Raw genomic sequence first — 6,480 nt, 5'->3', positions numbered from 1 at the left:
CTTTGAGTGGACTAAAGAGGCCGACAAGGCATTCCAAGATCTCAAGAGATACCTGACCAGCCCACCGGTCATGGTGGCTCCGCGCCCTCAAGAGCCCCTGGTGCTTTACCTCGCCGCCACTCCCTACTCCGCCAGCACAGCCCTGGTGGCGGTTAGAGAGGAGCGTCGAATCAAAACTGCAGCAGCAGCCCGGGACAAGGCAAAACAGGAACAAGGAAGGCCCACAGAAACCGCCACCGCGACTAAGGAGGATCAGCCGCCGCAGAGGAGTGCACCGGAGGCGGGAGAGGCCCCTCTCCCAAATGGCCAGCCTCAGGAGGCCTCATCGCCTCAAGAGGCGCCATGGTCTCCGAAGGGAGCCGCCAGCACTGATGCACCCAACCTCGTTGAGCACCCAGTGTACTTCGTCGGCACGGTGTTGCGGGATGCGAGGGCACGGTACCCCATGCCTCAGAAACTCCTCCTCGCGCTACTGGTGGCCTCGCGCAAGCTACGGCATTATTTTCAGGGTCACCCCATCAAGGTTGTCTCGTCATACCCCTTGGAAAGAGTGCTCAGGAGCCCTAACTCAGCTGGAAGGGTCGTTGAGTGGAACATAGAACTGCAAGCATTTCAGCTTGAATTCAGCATGACCAGAGTCATCGAGGGAGCAGCATTGGCGGATTTTGTGGCAGAATGGACGGAGGCACCAGGCCTCAAGGCCGACGAGGATCGGTCCCTCTCCCCGGGAAGCGAGGCGCCAGAAGGCTGGGTCATGTACTTCGATGGGGCGTTCTCCAGGCATGGCGCTGGGGCTGGGGCGGTGCTTATATCGCCCACTCAGGACAAGCTCTACTACGTTGTGCAGCTCTGTTTCCAGCAAGGTGAAAAGGTCTCCAACAACATAGCGGAGTATGAAGGTTTAATAGCGGGCTTGAAGGCCGCAGCAGCCCTGGGGGTGAAACGCCTAACCATCAAGGGTGATTCACAGCTCCTTGTCAATTTCTCCAACAAGGTGTATGGGCCGAAAGATGAGCACATGGAAGCCTACCTTGCGGAGGTCCGCAGGATGGAGAAGCAGTTCTGGGGGTTGGGGTTGCAGCATGTGCCCCGTGGCACCAATCAGGAGGCCGACGACATCGCCAAACGGGCGTCCAGGCGGTTACCTCAGGAGCCTGGTGTTTTCGAGGAGTGGCTCTTCAAGCCCTCAGCCCTGCCGTCATTGTCAAACACGGCTCAGCCTCGGGAGGAGCTCCCCCAGCCACCTGCCTCAGGAGCTCCGGCCTGTGGCCTGGCCTCAGGAGCACGCCTGCTTCTAACGATGGAACCTCAGGAGGGATGCTGGATCACGGAGCTCCGGAGTTACTTAACACAAGGGACCCTACCGGAGAAGGAGGAGGAAGCGGAGCGAGTGGCATGCCAGGCCACGGCATACTGCATCAAGGATGGAGAGCTCTACCGGAAGCGACCAAACGATGTATCCCTACGCTGCATCTCCAGGGAGCAAGGGAAGGAACTGCTGGAAGATATACACGGCGGAGACTGTGGACATCATTCATCATCACGGACCCTCGTCGGCAAGGCATTTCGCAGTGGGTTTTATTGGCCCACCGCACTCAATGACGCCGTCAAACTAGTGAAAGCTTGTGAGGCCTGCCAGTTCCACGCAAAGCAGATCCATCAGCCAGCAGGAGGCCTGCAGACTATACCCCTTTCGTGGCCATTCGCAGTCTGGGGGCTGGACGTCTTGGGTCCGTTTCCTCGGGCGCCAGGGGGCTACCGCTACCTCTACGTCGCCGTGGACAAGTTCACCAAGTGGTCTGAAGTAGAGGATGTCCGCACCATTCCCGCGGGTTCCATGGTCAAGTTCATCAAGGGCATCGTGAGCCGGTTCGGGGTGCCGAACCGCATCATCACGGTCAACGGTTTGCAGTTCACCAGTAACCTCTTCAAAACATACTGTGCTAATCTTGGAACGCAGATATGCTATGCTTCGGTGGCGCACCCCCGAAGCAACGGCCAGGCCGAGCGAGCCAACGCAGAGGTCCTGAGGGGCCTCAAGACCAGGACGTTCAAGAAGAAGCTGGAGGCCTGCGGCAGAGGTTGGTACGACGAACTTCAGTCCGTGTTGTGGTCCATCCGCACAACCGCGACCAAGCCGACTGGAGAGACCCCGTTCTTCCTGGTCTATGGAGCCGAAGCGGTCCTCCCTCACAAGGTCAGATGTCGCTCCGCGCGGGTCCTGGTGTTCGACGAGGCGCAGCAGGACGCCATGCGGGGGATGGACCTCGTGCTAGGGGAGGAACGTCGCCGAGAAGCCGCGCTGCGAGCGGCGAGGTACCAACAAGCACTGCGGCGATATCACTGCCACAACATCTGCCCCAGAACTCTCGAGGTAGGAGACCTCGTGCTCAGGTGGGTCCTCTCTAGGGAGGGGCTGCACAAGCTCTCTCCCATGTGGGAGGGCCCGTTCAAAGTTGTTCATGTTTCCAGGCCCGGCTCCACGCGCTTGGAGACTCAGGAGGGGGTGCCGATTCAGAACGCATGGAACATCCAACACCTCCGAAGGTTCTACCCCTAAAAAAGGCCCAGAGCCTGTGAAGAAGGCGAATGCCTGTGAAGCTGTCGCGTTTTGGAAAAGGCCCAGAGCCTGTGAAGAAGGCGAATGCATGTGAAGCTGTCGCGTTTTGGAAAAGGCCCAGAGCCTGTGAAGAAGGCGAATGCCTGTGAAGCTGTCGCGTTTTGGAAAAGGCCCAGAGCCTGTGAAGAAGGCGAATGCCTATGAAGCTGTCGCGTTTTGGAAAAGGCCCAGAGCCTGTGAAGAAGGCGAATGCCTGTGAAGCTGTCGCGTTTTGGAAAAGGCCCAGAGCCTGTGAAAAAGGCAAATGCCTATGAAGCTGTCGCGTTTTGGAAAAGGCCCAGAGCTTGTGAAGAAGGCGAATGCCTGTGAAGCTGTCGCGTTTGGGAAAAGGCCCAGAGCCTGTGAAGAAGGCGAATGCCTATGAAGCTGTCGCGTTTTGGAAAAGGCCCGGAGCCTGTGAAGAAGGCCAACGCCTGTGAAGCTCGCCGCCCGTGACACTCTCACGTAATAATGAGTTGGGGTTGTACATGCCCCGGAGTCTCAGGAGCGCCGGCCTCAGGCCCTGGGGCTCCCTCCCACGCCCAGTGGCAGCACTTAGCTCCGCGCTGGTGAGAAGATGTCGAAGACTAGATTAGGTGCCGGACGCGGCTTTTCATTTGCTTTCTGCAGTTGGCTTGTTCCTTCTCATTCGAAGTTTTATTGAAGTTGTTGCCGTCTTTGGCTTGTGGTTCTTCGACTTTTCACTCTCCTGCCTCGGTTTCTCTTATGCAAGGCCTCGCGAGGGGGGGGCAACCAAGCGCCCTCGCGAGTGTTCCTGTCCTAGTCGTTCAAAGGGTTCGCGACCTAGGCCCATTACAGGAGCACCCCTCCAGTCCGTGCCCCACGGGCACCGCGACATGAACACAGGGCCTGGGTCGGTCGCCCCCCACGGCTGGGGCCGGGAACTATCCATGCGCGGGCATGTAGCCGGAAGGCACGATAACGGAAGCAAAACGATGATTAACAGCAATAACCCAAACACGTCCCCGCGGGGCTCCACACTACTGTCTTTTTACGCAAGAAAAAGGAAAAGAAAGAACAAATCACGCGCAGCTCGCCTCGCACCGGCCTGCAGGGAAGACTCGAGCTGCCTCCGGGGCTCAGGCAGACTCCCTCTCGCGCTTCACCGGGGCGCAATGGTGTGCGAACATGCCGCCACCTCCCAAGCAGATACGATGGCGTGGAGGCTGACCGCGGCCACCGCTAGAAGAGTCGCCGCCTGAAGAAGAACCGGAGAAGCTTGGGGAACCCTGAGCGCCGCTAGTCACGCGAGCGTTGTCCTCTCCATCATCGCCGGAGCTGGGTTCCCGGCCACGGTCGTCGTCCTCGGGGCAGCACCCTGCACGGCGACCATCTTCCCCAAACACCCTCACATAGAGGGTGGCATCACCGTCAAACTTGAAGTGCAGGGTGCACCGACGGCTCAGGCCACGCGCGCGGGCAAACGTCTGCCAACCGCGGGCCAGGGCCAGGCTCCCGGCTGTGGAGACCTCCAGTGAAGCCCATGAGGCCCGGCTGCAGCAGCCGTTGGCCTGAAGCCAGAGGCCGCCTGAGGCGCCGGCCGGGAGCTCATCGAGGAGGAAGCGAGGAAGTGGAAGCCGGGTGCTAGTCGGCTCCGCCGACCACACGACGAACTCCGGCAGCACCTTTGCAACGCGAAAGCGTGGCCTAGGGGGACGCGCGGCCGGAACGCACCCCCCGGCTGCAGCAATCTGCCCGTCGCCGTGCTGGAAATCGTCTCCACGGCCGCGGGGAGCTGCCGTGGTGGCCACAGGATGTTTGCGAGGGCGCCCTCGGACGCGCTTGGGCGGGGGAGAGGCAGGCTCAACCTGGCAAGCCTTCCCCTTCTCTACGGCAGAGAACCTCCTCGACGGGGCCATGAAGAAGAAGGAGAAGCAAGGGGGGATGAACTGGAAGGGCGCATGTTGATCCGTACTTATAGCTGGCGAGGGCCAACCGACGGCCCCCATGATCGCAGGTAATTATGACCCGCTTTGCATGCAGGGACTTGTCCAATCCGTGCAGTTGCCGAGGCGCCATGGGGAAGTGGAGACGCCCACGTCGAAGCAACCGCCACGCGGCGCCCAAGGCCGCAGGCTGTTAGGGCCCACGGCGCTTCACTCTTGCCCTTCTGCCTCCCTGCACGGCCAAGTCCGGGCGCGCCTTGGGACCGGGGGCTACTGTCGGCGTTCTGGGAACGGGGGTCCCCAGACTTGCCTGCCTACGGCCTGCGGCGTGGCTCAAAGGGGGGCCCAGCACAGCCCATCTTCACCAACACAGACCCAAGACCCTCGCGAGGGGCCAAGCCTCGCAGGGCGGACGACGCGGAGCTTCCTCAGGCACGGCCTCATCAAGCTGACTCACGAGGAGGCGGAGAGATCAAGGCGGGGTACCTCATGAGGTGCCCATGACGCAAGCCATGACGACCAAGGGCGCCAGGCGAGCGCCAGCCCGCGCAGTGTCCTTCTTTCCTCTTTGGTGCAAAGGGGGCAAGCGCAGCCGCGGAGTACCGAGGCATCAGGCAAAGGTTGCCATTTCGGTGCAACAAGACCAAGACCAGGAGGACTACAAGACGGAGGTCATCGTGGAGCCCAAGACAGCGTCACCACCAGAGCTTTGTGCAGGCGAAGACTACTTTTGTCAGGGTAGCTGGTACTAGTTGTCCCCCTTCAAATTAGCCCGCCATTGTTGACTCCCTTCCCGCTCGATATTTGGGAAGAGGACCAGGGCCTCTATAAATAGGACCAGCCACCCACAGGGTTGGAGGGGGAGATCGAATCAGAGGGGAAGGAGATCGAGATAAACAATCGAGAAGAGAGAGAGAGAAGGGTGACTGAACTCCTCCTAGCAGTTCATCGCCCCAGCCAAGAACAGACCCTCGCGAGGCTGTTCTTCCTTGTATTGTTGATCATCATCAGCCCAAGAGGCAATCCACCACACCACACACTGGAGTAGGGTATTACACCACAACGGTGGCCTGAACCAGTATAAACCCTGTGTCTCTTGTGTTGTTCCTTCCGTAGCTTAGATCTTAGTGAGGCGGAGGGGTGCAGGTAGGTAGGAGGCGAAATCTTCGCGCGCACCCCAGTGTTCGAACCTCAAGGGTCTTCCGGAACCCAAAATTCGACAAATTCCGAGCCGACGTGGAGGCTGTTTTCGATGACCCGAGAAGTCATTGTCGGTGCAGCAGCCGAACGGGCGGTCATGATGAAACTGCCTAGCCGGAGAGTTTGGCCGACAGCCAGGGCTCCCCTGGCGGTAATGTTGTTTTTAACAACGAGATGAGGCATCCTTCCTTACGGCGACAGCATAGTGGAACTCTCAATGAAAGCACCAATGTCGGTGTCAAAACCGGCGGATCTCGGGTAGGGGGTCCCGAACTGTGCGTCTAGGCGGATGGTAACAGGAGGCAGGGGACACGATGTTTACCTAGGTTCGGGCCCTCTTGATGGAGGTAAAACCCTACGTCATGCTTGATTGTTCTTGATAATATGAGTAGTACAAGAGTTGATCTACCACGAGATCAGAGAGGCTAAACCCTAGAAGCTAGCCTATGGTATGATTGTCTGTTGTCCTACGGACTAAAACCCTCCGGTTTATATAGACACCGGAGGGGGCTAGGGTTTACACAAGGTCGGTTACAAAGTAGGAGATATGCATATCCGTATTGCCTAGCTTGCCTTCTACGCCAAGTAAAAGTCCCATCCGGACAAGAGACGAAGTCGTCAATCTTGTATCTTCATGGTCCAACAGTCCGGCCAAAGGATATAGTCCGGCTGTCCGGAGACCCCCTAATCCAGGACTCCCTCAGCCCCCCTTCTTCTTCTTCTTCTTCTTCTTCTTCTTCTTCTCCCTTGACCTTCTCCCTAGATGGGAGAAGG

The sequence above is a fragment of the Triticum dicoccoides genome, chromosome 3A (genome assembly GCF_002162155.2).
Source record: "Triticum dicoccoides isolate Atlit2015 ecotype Zavitan chromosome 3A, WEW_v2.0, whole genome shotgun sequence".
Taxonomy (NCBI): Eukaryota; Viridiplantae; Streptophyta; class Magnoliopsida; order Poales; family Poaceae; genus Triticum; species Triticum dicoccoides.
Note: the sequence above shows the minus strand (reverse complement) of the source record.